This window comes from Centrocercus urophasianus, unplaced genomic scaffold, assembly GCF_019232065.1.
Source record: "Centrocercus urophasianus isolate 14NV4802_14NV808 unplaced genomic scaffold, USGS_Curo_1.0 seq_28, whole genome shotgun sequence".
Lineage (NCBI taxonomy): Eukaryota > Metazoa > Chordata > Aves > Galliformes > Phasianidae > Centrocercus > Centrocercus urophasianus.
The window spans coordinates 10,432,101-10,447,585 of record NW_024884844.1 but is presented as its reverse complement, the minus strand read 5'-3'; positions in this window follow the sequence as shown (position 1 = coordinate 10,447,585).

Below are 15,485 nucleotides of genomic sequence, written 5' to 3'. Positions count from 1 at the left end.
CACCTGCCTACACATCTATCATTTGCTCTCCACCATATACAAATCTACTCTGTGCTCAGTGCCACTGAGGAACATCCAACCTACTGCCTGCCTGCTTTAAAATGAATTTGCACATCTTGGCAAGCTCAAAAAGCCTCAGAAGTACAGGATTTGGTAAAGATCTACACTACAGATGCATTGTAATCACTGGAAATGACTCACCATACATTTAATCACATCCACCTGCTCACAGATTCAGAAAGCATTGTCACTAGCCCACCTTGCTACAAACACACCCGGAGTAAACCCAGTGCTGACCTGTCTGAATTTCTGCCACCCCTGCTATGCTGTAAGCATACCACGCTCATAACACCGATGAATACCAGATCTGTAGTGCTGGTTTGTGATAGTCCTGGATTTCATCCCTAATTAGCCCATCACACTTAGCTGCTGAAGGAAGAAGTGTTACCACAGGTAACTAGCACAGCAAGTTGAATACTGACAGATGTTCTCTTCCACATGCTGGAAAAAAGCCACAACAGTGGTTTCAGGCTCCCTCATCAGAATTCTGCACAGCACCAACACCACTACATAAAACAAACAGCATACAGAAAAGTAAGAGATGCAGGAACAAGTGAAGCAGCCAGTGAAACGAATGCTTATAAACACTCTTCTTAATACATTTCCTTTGTTTCTGCAATGCACTTGTCTTTCACCACTGCCTAGCTCCCTCAGGATGAGATCCTGACCTCCAGCTCTTTGGAGCAGGTCAACCCATGCATGCATACAGCTCCATGCCAAGGCACAGATGTCTCACATTATAGCTGTTGGCTCACCGTACGGCAACAACTGCCTTTTTTTAGAGGACAGTAGGAAAAGGTGAAGGGTGCTGGAGCCTCAGAGGACTTTGCTATTTTTGCAAAAGAGAAACAAAGAGTTTCCTGAATCAAATTGTAGTTCTGAAACAAGCTACTGCAGGCTGAAGCAGATTTTATTTGCCACTCTGCTTTGGTTGTTGAATCAGAGAAGTGTACCTAATGTGAGAGTAGAACAAGATGTGCTGTAGCTTTAAAGACAGATCTTATACAAAGCAGGAGCTCAACTTTTTGATTATTTCAGATGGTTTAAGGATGAGCTTTGTTTTAAACTACTAGGCCACGGCAGTAGCCTAAGAGGTTGATCTTTTTAATGAGAAATTGATTACATGGGACGTTTTGGTGCAAAACTGAAATAGTACAGATATTAAGTGACATGTTTGCATTCACATGGTGGGCCACATTTCTGCTCCAAGATAACTTCACTTCAGGAAGACTCACACACATTCTTGTTACATCTCAAGTAGTTACCTTAACTAAAAGTGCTATTACTTCTTGTCAGAATCCCCTCACAGCACAGCCATTAGTTCATTGGAACATCACACCAAATGCAATTTTCCTCCTAACCAGAGGTTTGCAAGACAACTTAATTTCATATATGATGCAAAATGCACTCCACTTACCAGCTGAACATAAAAAGCTCACTTCTTAGCACTCGTCTCATTTGGAGACTTCCACCAGTGAAATGCAAACGGCATCCATCCAAGATAAGAAATAGAGAGAGGAGAAGGTGAACATCGTAGTTAGATAGTTTCCTGTTTAATGTTTCATTCACTACAGGTAGCAAATACCAACTATATCATCTAAAATGTAATCACTTCTGATGGTGATTTGGCATATTATAGATGTTTGACACTTGTCATTAAAGTAATTATCTCAGAGGAAGTCAGTGAAACATCTGTAGCTGCTGGTTACTTCTGAAAGTCACTTACAGAACAGTTAAGTGTTCCTCACTAGCTGACACTAAGGAAAACTTAAATTATACAGTCCATCAGCAGCTAAATAGAAAACAACCTCCAAAACTCTTTAATAAGAAAAACAGAGGAGAAAGTGCTTGTATAAAGATGCTCCCACTGACCTCTGCAGGAAAATAACAAAATGGATAGTTGTCATTCATTTGTCAAAAGCGCCGAGGAATGAGCAACAGCATCCACTGAGGGAGGAAAACTGAGCTCTGGTTCTATGTGGGCAGGTCTCACACTCCGTGATGTCAACAGGTTAAATAGCTGCATCTAGGACACTTCCTATCTGAACAAGCTACTCTCAAAGTGTCAATATCTCATGGAGGACCAACAAGTTCAAGTGGCATTGAAATGCATCTCAAATGAGTCAAGGATAATGAACTTGGTTAATAGGTTGGCAAGTGTGTGAAATCATGCTCATGGTTAAGCTTCGGTGGGAGAGAAGCAAACTGCTTTATTTAGAAGAATATGTGGCCAAGCAGAGCCAAGGCACTTCATGAATGCTGCTGAAACATCTTTGTTCCCAAATTTCTTGAATTCCTTTCTTGCTTATATGTAGATTTTCGAAGTGTTTCTCCTTAACAAGAGAACCCAAGAGTGGAGCTATTTGTGTTGTGAATACCCTGAAAGGGGGCCTAAGGGAGTGAGGAAAACACATTCATCTACAACACAGCTTCCCAACCTGGTGCTTAGGGCTTGGGAACAGCAGAGACCACATACCTAGACAAATAGGGCTGCCGAGAGGATTGCTTGTTTCTGCAGCTTCAGAGACACTGTGCCTAATAATAGCTGTCAGTGGAGGTGAAAATGCCTTCTGGGGATGGGAAATCACTTATACAGCAGTGCTTCTCCTTCCTTTTCTGCCGCCTCAATGCAAGACCAACAGGACCCCCCCTAATACTGGCTTTAGGAAGCACATCTTGAAGTTAACACTTTCTACATTCACATTTTTCCACCTCTCTAAATTGTGAATAATGACACCAATACACCATCGCACACCTTAAATCACAAGCAAAAGGAAAAGCCCAATGGATCCCTTGTATTTCAGACTCCTGAATAATCAGTGTTATGCCTGGCTATTGCCCAGAAGCCCTCTCAGAAAGTCCATAGGTTTCCAAAATCTCCTCTGCAGCCACTATTTAAAATGGAAGTTTCAAACCAAGAAATATTCTGTGTAGGTTTTTCTGACTTTTTTTTTTTAAAAGCAGATACCTCCTACCTCTGAACAGAAAATATGTTGGTAAAAATAGATTGAAATTATGGCCAATATTATTCTTAAGCATTCAGAAACCTGGCAAAAAAAAAAAAAAATATCAGGAGGAAGAGGTAAGAAGTCATTTCTACATTCTCCCTCAAATATGGTTAAAAATAGTTATATATTTGAATCAATGCATGTACAGCCATGTATTTGGCTGTGTTTCTTACTTGCAGATCTCCAAGTCACACTGGAGCAAGAAGAGCAATTCACATTCTCTAAAAGACAACAGATTCACTCCTGTGTGTCTTAAAAGGAGAAATTTTCATATTATATTGTATGTTTCATATCATACAGTGAAGATTATCATTTCTCTTATTTAGATAATGCTTACCAGACTGCCACTAACCATCAAAGTCTGAACATAAAGCTGTGGAAGAACTGGTTTTGTTTATGTAATATGAAAGCTATAGGACCATCATCCATCATGCAGTTGTGACAAATGCTGCTTAAAGAAATGAAGGAAATATGAGTTATGAACTCCAATATGAATAGAATTTTTACCTGGCAATAAGTTAATAAGTGACTCAGTCTACTAGGTAATAGTGGTCTCCTATTAACATGATTCCTTGAAAGCCTTTGTAAACAAATATATGCCGTACTTCAGTCACATATGGAGCTTTGACATTTTGCATCAGAAGTTCTTCAGCAGCGTTTCTTCAGGTCTCACTGTGAGATGTGTAAAATTAATACTGATCTCAATGTGAAATAACTTTTAGCCCTTCGTGCCATTTTACACATGTCTAGATTGTTGTGTTATAGCTTCTGTATTCTCTCATTCAGAGGTTACAAGATGTAAACTCCCTGTGGCAAAGTGTTTGTAATTAAGTAGTGATGAAGCAGCAGCTAATTAAAAAAATGTTTTGATGATAGCTGTGTTATACTTAACTTTCATAGCCGACCAGCTGTGCAGAAAACACGACATGAGTTAACATCATTGGGAGCGTTGCATGAGAACCATGTTTACATGACTGCAGGCATTAAGGAGCTGAGGTGACAAACATTAACTCAAGGGCTTTTGAGTAAATCACATGAGCTTGGGTGGCTTTTGGTCTCATCTTGGGTTTCAGGCATCACCCAACTCATCCCCAGGACCCACCATAGTTCAACTCTGTTCTGCACCACCATTTCCTTACTCAAATCACATAGCCAAAGCCTAGCTATTTCCTTTTGTAACAAGTCACGAGCCCTTAGTAGTTTCTGGGACTCCGTAGCTCACCAAGTCATGAAGGATCCCATAATAAAAATCATTTTTTCTCCCCATGCATCAAAAGCACAATCAGTTTTCACAAACCACAGAAGTCAAACAGATCACTGTAAGGGACAGACTGGAAACAAATTTCATCTTCATATGCACATGGAAAGGAAGACAATGTAAAATCAATAGCAATATGCTTACTGATACGCGCCTTAGCCACAGGCTGCAGCATGGAATGCAATATACATAAGAAACACTTTCAGTGCAAAATGGTTCAATAAAATGATACATACTCCAAAAATGAAGTGTCCCCCAAGAAATGGAAAAGACAATATCTGCCCTAAGAAAAGGGTATACTCATAGCCTCAGTAATCAGCACGCAGTGATTTGTGCCTTCGAGGCTAGCATTGTAACAAAAAAAAAGTGTTCCTGAGAACAGCAATGTTTTTGTATACTGAAGTCCAACTGATAGGCTAGGCACCCTAGGTCTACTGGCCAATAGGTGATGATCAGCAATATTTGTGTGGAGAAACTCAGGAACCTCTCATCCCTATGCAAGAGGACTCACAAGATGAGGCAAAGCTAACAACTGTCCTCCACACACCCTCTTCGTGGCAATAATCTTTCAAATCAGAATATCTTCCCTATACAGATCATCTTCCAAAAATGAGCAATGAGAATAAAATAAAAATTAATTTTTAAAAATGGAAGCCTCGTTTCCCAGAATTTTGAAGGGTTATTGTTAGGTGCTTCTCACCTCTTCACTGAGACTAATTTCCCACATCATTTGCAAGGTTTCATCTGATTGCTGCATGAGAAGGTGACAAATCAAGCCTCCTATTTAGCAATCAACACATTTTAAACAATTGCCTCTATCGCACATGGTTTTCAAGAGAGAATCAGTTTGATAGCTCTCACAATACATCCAGTGATTCAAAACTTACCTTCAAAACACTTAACTGGACTTACTGCACCAGAATAGAGCAATTTTTTCTCCACACATCTCCCAGTGCAAAAGCCTACAGTTATCATTATATCAGCCAGTGTGAAAGAGACAGAAATTAGAAAGCTAGTAAAACAACAATATTATTCATGCTTGTTTTGGAAGAATAAGCATTTCAGTGGCTATAAGATTTATATTGCAAAAGGATATATTTTTGCAATATAATGCAATATGGCAAAAGTTTCTTGAACATTGAATGAGTGCTATCTTCCATTATATTAAGTGAAAAAAGGGCTTCCTGAGTGACACTAATTGATGGACCCTCCCGGGACTTAATTGACTTGAGTTTATCTCCATAAACCTGCACCATTAATCAGTTCCTTACCCACTTTGAAAAAGGTTTGCAGCTGAAATGTCAGAGAGAGGTTATAGACAGACAACAATGACTGTGTGTAAGAGTACTTTTGAACACTCTAGTTGTGCTAGTTTAAAATTAATATTTTCCTAAGCTTGCTGTAAAGCGGGAAGAGTCTGAGATTCATTTAATGTTTTCTGTTGTTCTGTAAGCATTTCACTTCAGCAAGTGATAATTGTCCAACCATTTAGCTGGTCTATGCTGTATTAAGTGAAGAATTGGGTTGCACATAAAAATATATAATATAGTTAATTACATAAGTAGCAAAACTTCTTTGTTACATGTATTTTTAAATGGCAAAAGAAGGTGATGATAGTGCCTTTTAATGGCATAAAAACACTATAGAGCAACAGCAGATAAAAAGGAAGGAAAATGGACTCATCTTCCCTGATGACACCTCAAGGCGGGTGCAATCACCATCCAGAAACAAGCTACTCCCTTAGTTGCTAATCCTTAAATGAGGGTGAGGAGTGGAGCCTGGATTCAGGCTCCACCTCTTCTGATCACTCAGCTGCATTGCTTGCACAGGAGCTCCTGGGTTAACCCTCTTACTCAACCATTGGCTCAGGCTGTGACCTAGCAATTCCATTGCAATTTCATACTAAAGCATTTTTAGAAAAGCAAGAAAACAGTAAAACTTAAGGGATATTTGTTCTTGTTCTGAAACTAATACATCTGTCTGTTTCAACAGGAGTGATTGCAATTCTTAGTGAGTTCTTGAGGTGTTCACCAGACTTTTGATGATATTTCACTCCTCTTGTTCTTCATCCTTGGGAGCAATTATTTACAGACATACATATTGTTAAAAAAAAAAAAAAAAAAAAAAAAAAAAAAAAAAAAAGGATGGCATGAATACAGCATGAGGAGAAGTACTGGATGGAGGAAGGGAGTTGGCCGCAGCATGAGATGTGCCAGGTCACATGCAGCCTGCGTGATTCCTTTTACCTACTGCAAATCAGTAAGTTTAGATGGCTAGGTGTTAAATCTTATTTGAAGGTGTACAGAATTAGCTAAGTTCCTGAAGGACTTCATACTTTTGATTGCTACATCCACAGTATTTATATAACCATAGTAGATTTAAGAAATACAAGGAAAAAAGTGTACCTTGTTAGAGATTGGACAAATCTTTTTTTCCACAGACCTAGAATCTAGTCTATACTGAAACTTTAGTCTACATCCAAAAGATGGCTATTTTAAGAATTTCTTTTTAAGAGCCTTCCTGACATTATGAAAGTTATGTTTCTCCCAACTCCTAGAGACATTTCCTCAGAGTGTTTGTTTTTCAACTCCATAATCCTCTGACAACACTTCCACCTTCATGATTCATACTGAACTACCACAGTTCTGTGCCAGCATTTGCTGAGGCAATATCCAGCAGTAAAGAGACCACAGAAGATTATAAAGTAACTTAAAATAGGCATCAAAACAGCAGTACTTTTGTGTCAACTATTAAACCATAGTAACACTGAATTGCCCTGACACCTCTGCCCCTTTATTTGAGAACATGGTAATTAAAATGGACTTTCTATATTCAAATATTACCCTTTACTATAGCCATAGCCCTTTCTCCAGCTAGCAGTAGTATTTCTACCTTCTTACTTTAAAGACATCCTATGACATTAATTGGTTTACTGATTTCTTAAGATATCCTGTGTAATCACAACATAAGCCAATATCTGCTAATAGCAAGGCTGCTGTTATTATAAACATCCCTGGAGGCCTTCAGAGTTGGGTTGGATTGAGTCCTGAGCAGCCTGATCTGGTGTCTCATTTAAGTGGTTGTCAATCCTGCCCACAGCAGGGGGTTGGAACAGGATCATCTTTAAGGTCCCTTCAGATCCCAGCCGTTCTATGATTCTAAGACTGGTAGTAGTCACTGAAAATCTGAATTCCTTCTTATAGTACTTACAGAAAGAAAAAAGTTAACCTCACAGCATTGTTTCCTCAATCAAAAGGTTAAGAGGCAAAGCATCACTTTGTATTTGATTTACATTGCTAATTATAGGTTTTTTTCCCCCACTAACAGTATCAGAAAGCTAGTTAAAAACACTTAAAAAGTAAAAGGTGTGATTGATGAAGCAAAACCAATTATTTTATTGCCCACTGCAAGTAGCAGAGATGTTTGGTAGAAATAGGAATTGCCAAGCAATGGCATTACAGATGACATACAGGAAAAGAAGGCACTCTACAGTTCAGAAGGACTATTTCTTTCCAGACTAATTCTGAAAAGATGTTTCAGAAGATAAGCTTTTCTGCAGCAGTTTTACTTTAAGTTGTGCAGAACTAATCCAGAAGATATTCTCATGATGCAACTCCTCTTTCCCTTACATATTGGCCTGACTCCCAGTTTTTGGGCTATCTCTGTAGAACTGCTCTTCTACTGCTCTGACAAAAGCAATCCTGCTCCAGTGATATAAACGCAGAACACTGAAGTAAAGAAAACATTTTACTGACCCACCATGCTGACCACACTTCTCTCTATGCACCCACTTAATCGCTAGCCTATATAAAAGCATCAAACTGATTTGCATTCAGCAGAACATCTACTGTAATATCCATCCTGATATAACAAGAGCTCAGTCTTTTCCCATCCACTTCACATTAGCTTCCATCACCCAACTGTTTTAAACAAGTAACTTCATGGTATCTTGGGAAGAGCACTTTAGAAATACCTGGAAAGGTACTTCATTATCCCTCTTGAAAGCTCTTCATAACTCAGCTGCTGTGAAGCATTTTGGAACATGTGGTGGAGAGGCTTTTTGCCCTTTGTTTATTTTGAACTTTCTATATGGTGACAGAAGTGGTATACAAGCTGATAATAATGGTTGTATTTGTTAATTTCACAAAAATGTGGAACCACCACCAATGTCATAACTACTTTTTTGGTGGAAAATACGCAACAGTAAACATGCCTATAAAAACATATTTAGCATGTAAAAAAACAACAGATGGAACAATTCTATCACAGTTGGATCTGCATAGATGGTTACAACATTGGGATTATCCTTTGGGTATTGATCTAATAGTTTTTCCCCTAAGACTGGTTGTTTTTAAAAGTGGAGCTAGCTTACAATGTCTTTAGCTTCCTTCTTTCCTGGAAGTAAGGATGGGGCTTCTAAATGCCTGTTTCAAAAGGCCATTAGTATATTCAGTAGTATCATTAGCCTGGGGATTATGTGAGATATGAAAAATCCACTGGTTTCCTGTATTCTGTGCCCACCCTTGGACCACTCCAGCAGTAAAGTAGTTTCCTTTACTTGATTGGAACAATTTGGGCAAATAGCAGATTTTCAAATCCCAATGGTATTATCCTTTGAAATCTGTAAGACCACTTGAGCTTGTGTTAGCCCTGATACTGTCTCAACTCTTACTAATAGAACTGTTTTGCCTTAGAGATCTGGAGCCAACTAGTGCAGTCTAATTGCAAAAAAATCCCATAAACTTTTATTATTTCGCAAATGTAGAGGCTGGGCTTTAAGGACATTATGCTGTACTAATTGTATGTGGCATATGCCAGAACCCAAAATAATGATGTTACACCATTCCCTAATTACAGGCCACTGTCCACAGGGCCTTCATTTGCTCCTGCAAGGATTTAAACATTTGTTTAATCAGATGCCTCTCCTTTTTGACTGTTATCAGTGCAGCTCCCACTACAGTATATGCTATGGCTTCTCCTTTCCTTGCCTGCGATTTTTTCTTCTTTCACAAGTGTAGCATTTCTTTCCACTAAAGCATTGGGATAGTGTCAATTGTACTGTTCCCAAATCACCCCAGTGGGGAAAGGCATGCACTATACTTTTTCAACTGCTTAGTAAGAGAGGAGCAGCCATGCACCAGCATTTCCCAGGTAGCCATGGCTTGCCAGTGCTCATACCTTTCCCAACTTACAGCCTTCCTGGTATACAGCTGAAAGGTAACTTCTGGACCTCTTAACACTAATGACATCCTGCTGACTACACCAAATTAACTTTACATGTTACCTTTAAAGGGAGGGAAGGGGTAACCAGATTCACCAGTACTCCTGGTCAATTAAGGTAAGAACAGTACTTAGACATCCACACAAAATCATCAATTTCAATGAGAATCTCTGTGCTACAGTTATCCCAGTAGTATTGCCTCTTCAACAATTAAATTTTTGTTAAGCTCTATGGCTAAACTGTATGGCTTGATAAGAAATGAAAATGAGCCTTGCAATTACTCTACAACAGAAAAAGAAAGAAAAGAGAAAGAGATGAAGAGAAGTACAGAGAAAACAGATCTTGGGACAGTCCTGAGTTCTAGCCCTGGCCTACTGGCACTCTCAGAATTCTCACCCAAATGTATCAGTCTTGAATCAACAAGAACCAATAGCCTTCTCTCTGGCATCCTTGTACTTTTACACCTTCTACATTTCCAGTACACCATCCCAAGTTTGTAAACAAGAAGGTTTACAATTAAACAAGTTTATCAAAATTAAGTTCGTAGTCAAAACTTCCCGGCAAGAAAATAATGAGGTTTTGGATGAAGGAAGGAATATGTAAACAGAGGAAGTCCATTCCCCTGGCACAGAACTCCGTTCTCCATCAAATGCTCAGCCATCCATTTGATTTCAGTGGATGCACCAGCCTGAGATCAACCCAGGTCCTCAAAAATCTCTGTCCTGATAAGAACAAGTACAGTCATTTAGCCAAGCACACATGAATAAGGCAGTAGTCTTCCTTGTTATCAGGCATTTCAAAACCAAGGAAGAATCACCTCTTGAAACCAAGAATTGTATATAATGATATTTTGAAACTGGAACTGAATAATGCATGAGGCAGTCGGCAAAATTTCCCTTAAATCAACAGTCAATTGGCACGAATCTCACTCATTAAAGCATCACCTCTTGTTTTGTACTCTTCGAAGAAATCTTTGTTAAAAATTGCAGAGATTTTTTTAAATAATCATAAGCCTTATCTTAAAAGGAGCCTGAACAGGCTTCTGATACATAGTTTAAAGGTAAAGAAAAAGTTTCTCAGTAAACACTAGGCTCACCACTGCCAAGGGAAGAGATTTTTAATGCTCTGCTTAAGCCTACAGTTGATTACTTTTCACACAGAAAGTGTTCACACAGGGAGAAAGTACTTTGCTTTAATATCAGGTTGCTGTTGGGCATCTCTATAAGACTATGATGTGCCAGCTGCACCTCCAATATATATAAATAAAAAGTAGTAATGCACTGTCATGCTACACTATGACCTCAGAAATGTAACGAATGTGGGGTAAAAGAACCAGAATCTTTGATATTGGGAATGCAACACAGGAAGAAGAGGAATAAAAGCAGCTCTGCTTCAAGCATGTCAACAAATTGAAAGGAAGCATCACAGAGGAAAATTATCAATATGCAGTTGAAAATGCAAGAAGTTACCAGATGGGACACTTGGACTGAAAAAAAAAACCCAAAAAAAAAAAAAACAACTACAATTTCACTGGTTGTTTCCAGTCCTTCCCAGGATTCTGTATATCCAGAAGGATATTGAAGAGTCAGAGGAATTAAAATTAACCAACTAAACTATTGCAATGGTGCTACAAAGAGGCATATCGCCTGACTCTCAATCAAGGCTGGAGAAGCTTCTCCTTGGGCCAGGAAAGATTCCACATACTCTTCCTGGGTCTACCCACTCTGTTTTATCATCTATATGGTTTATGATGTGTATTTACAAAGGAACATTTTCATGGAGCTAATCCACAAAATACTGGAGGGAAGAGTTACTGTCTGTTCATAAACACCATGTCATAACTAAACAGGTGTCAAGGTTGCAATTTGACCAGGTGTCAATAGCTGACATTGCCTTGTGATAATAGAGACAGAATTGCATAAAGGAGGTTCTCCTCACTCTTAAATTAGATTATTTCACCTCTGTCTTATTCAAGGTTTTCTTTATTAGAAAAAAAGGAAGAATACTTTTGAGTTCTTACTCACCTGACAAGAGACAAGAGAATTATGAACACACTGGACAAAAGAAATATACTTCTTGTTCTGTGTCCCAAAAACCTGTAGAATTTGGAGTAGGCTGTTTCCCCTTGTTCTAGAAAATGGGCTCCACTTGCTCATGCCACGTACCAAAATGACATTTGTGTCTGTAAGCACAAACCTCAAAATCAAGCTTGTAAACACAATGTGTAGCAATTCAAGTAATCCATCATAATTAAGTTTATGATAATAAAAACTAATACCATTCCAGGGAGATTATGGAAAAAACTGGGGTAAAGTACTCCCCCCCAGAACAAACAAGTCTCCTAATACCATTCTTACTGGTATTTTTAATTTCACAACAAGCTTCTATTCTTTTAATTAAAAAAAAAAAAAAGTCCATTCCAAGGTCACTGGTTCTATCAATAAAAAAGGATGAAAGTACAACTTTCTGAAAAAACAAGAAATAAGATTTCCAAGCATGCCCTTGGAAAATGACACTTCCAGTAGCTGTGCTGGTGCTGTTTCTATTTTCAATGTTATTCAGACTCCTTCATCTGAGCCAGCTGTCTACACGAAGGGACAAGATTTTTCACAAAGGAATTAATACCTCATAGCTTTATTTGAGGAAGATTCCAGGAGCTCTGAAAATTCGTACTCATTCTCAAAAAATTAACTATGGTTGGATTTAAAAAGAAAACAATGCAAACAGAAACAATATATTCATGGCAGTCTCACAATTACAAGCTATTAAAATCTGCTATTGCAGCCAGAGAAAGCCTTAACTCTCCGTGAGATGAGGTCACAGGGTAAAGCTTTTCTTGTTTCTTCCTCACCTCCGGCCCCAGGTGGAGCGTCACAGCTTGCAAGAACTAGGCAGAGAACTTGGAAGAGATTCTATGCCAAATGCTATAACATACAGGAGGTCTTCCCAAGAGTCAGACCTGTAACTAGATGGATCAAAAGGAGAACAGAAAAGCACATTCAGTACACCTATCTCCAGAGAGGAGGCAGGGATCATCAACTTTATCACTGTGAGTTAAATCCAAGCCCTCTACTAATGTTAATATAAGCGTGTCTTTTGGGGGAACTTGCTGTGAGACATACATATTAACTAAGAAATTCTTAGTGGAACAACTCACTCGTGCTCCCCTTATATTTATCTTTTAGGAAAAAAAAAAAAAAAAAAAAAAAAAAAGAAAGAAAAAAAGACTACGAAGGTAACATAAGAATTAGAAGGAAGTAACACAAAGCACCAGAACAGCAGTATCTGCAGAGGTTTGCTTGGATGAATTCATTATCACTTGGCAAGTGAAAGACTCTCCTCTGGAAAATTTTTATCCTTGGGAGTTCTTGATTTAAAAACTATTTAATACTTAGTGGATGCAGTTTCTTCATAAGCCTATCTTTCTTAAAAGCACCTCTGGCAAAAACAAGAGGACAAAGGCAGAGCAGAGCCAAATAACCAAGGTTCCTCATGAAAAAGATGCCTCTGCACAACAGCCTACTGAGTCCCAGTCACACTGCCAAGAGCCAGGTACAGGAGAAGGTGAACATAGCCTTGACCATAAAGTCCTTGCCTAGCCATAATTTGGAAGAGGGCCTAGACTTATAGCAAGAACCAAAAAAAAAAAAAAGACACCTACAGTAGCATTGCCAGCTACAACAAAGCCTGCACAACTGCCTCAGGAGAGCCCACCCTCCCCAATCACATGCACATACCTGCCACCACACCAGCTCTCCCTTCACACCCTCCTCTCTCCCTCTTAAGTGCTCTTCCTGGCAATCACACATGTAATTCCTCACACCTGTGCTGTAAAGCAGCCCCATTTGCCTTACCCTCTAGACCTATAACATCAAGTATATGCTGTGCTACAAAAAATATGTGTTAGGCTGCTTCTTGCTTGCGCCCTGGATACAGGTTGGAAAGATGAGACAAGCCAGATGAAGGTTCTACAGTTGTTTTTTTTTTTATCAAGAATGCTTAGTAACAAGTGGAGTATTGGAATTAAGCTGGTGGAAAAAGAAACTGGCAGCAGGGAATTCACTGTGTTACACACCCTGTGTAAATGCATCCAGATGAAGGTGGTTATGGAAGAACAATAACTGTTTGTCCCTCTATCTACTGTGCTGAGACGTGCAGTGTAGGAGATTGGACTCCTAATGGGAAAGGTCCTTGGGTGTGTTCTTCCTGTTGTCTGTCTGTGGCAGCAGCATCTCATGGGTACCTGAAGGAGCAGTTTGTCACCACCGTGGTCACCATGGGCAATTTTGAAGTCAGACAAAATCCACTGATGTTATTTATACTGTGAAAAACTGGTAGGAGGTCTGAGCAATTCTGGGACTCCTGAGATCGAAATCCTACAAGTTTTTGTGACACTCTTGGAGATAAGTTTTTGCTACTGCCAATTACTGCCTCCAGGAGCACTGTGCAGCTGGTGGCCACGGGAATTCCCCACTCCTGGCTACTGCCTGCAGTGGCAGAGCTCCCACCTCTGTAGAGGTACTGGGCACACCACTGGCCAACTCCATTTTGGGGTGCCAGGCTCTGCAGAGCAAAACTGCATAGATTAAGCCTGGCAAAAAGCTGATGCAAGAGAAAAACACAAAGCTTATGTGGTTTAGATGAGTGTGAATACCGGAGAGGCTGAACCTAAATATTGATATAACTCACTTCCTTTGAAGAATGTATTTCTTGACTACTGACTGACCAGTTAATCCTCTTTTTTATTTTCACTCGTTTAGTAAAATTCCTAGGTTATTACAGGTGATATCCAGGGACACAGTATCCATGGCTCTCCTGTAGTATATTTTACTGTTTCCAATAAAACTTGTATGAAGCTTACAGGCTGAACTTGAATTGTGTCCTTAGAAGAAGCCTTTTGAACCCCCTGGCTCTGCATTTTCATCCCAGAAGACGAAGATTATCCTCAGAACTATCTGAATGACAAATTAATCTCTTGCATAATTTCTCTTACTTCTACTTTTTGTACTTTCCCCTGTATTTTTCCTTCACTGAGTCCCAAGCCTTTCTCTTTATATATATCTCAAATTTCGGCATATGCGTATATCTCAGTATGGCCCTGTCTTGAATTGCTAATATCATATGCTATACATATCTCCTATCTTGCTGTAGTGAAAGTGGTAAAAGAACAGGATGCATTTTTCTGAGATGTCATGTAACATAAGATATGCAGATTGTTTCTGATTGGGAAGAGGAGATTATTTTTCCTGTCAAACGCATATGCTTTATGTACACTGCTTGTTAGAAAGATTTTCAACAAACATTTGATTTTTAAAGGCTGGAATGTTCTGAAAGTGTATTTTGTATGGGGAATTCATTGATAAGTAAAAAAATGAAAGTACTACACTGCATATTCTGTTATCCATTGCAACACAGATAATAAGAAGGGTCTGAGGAAAACTGAGCAACAGAGGCTGACCAGTTTGTCTATACAACACTGGGTCTGTGTTTTTTATTCTTGACCTGTGTGGTGGGATGAGGGGAGGGAAAATGGGTGGCAGCAGTGCCAGCCCCTGGTGTCAGCGCAAAAAGGAGGGAGGGACCATTGTTGGGACATAGTGGCTCTGTGCAAGCTCTGTGATATCCATAGGATTTATCCAATCTGTTCCTGCAGATGTCTCTTTTACGCATGATTTACCCGGCCGTATAGAGCTCCTGCTCCCTTGCCAGTGCTGCCAGCTCCCAGGTTGGACAGTGGCAGTGTCTCACATCTATTCAGCCCATTACTGCCCCAAGGTGGGAAGGATAAGACCTCTGAGAGACCTCTGAGATTGTAGTCTGCTTTTCTTTTTTCTTTTCTTTTCTTTTCTTTTCTTTTCTTTTCTTTTCTTTTCTTTTCTTTTCTTTTCTTTTCTTTTCTTTTCTTTTCTTTTCTTTTCTTTTCTTTTCTTTTCTTTTC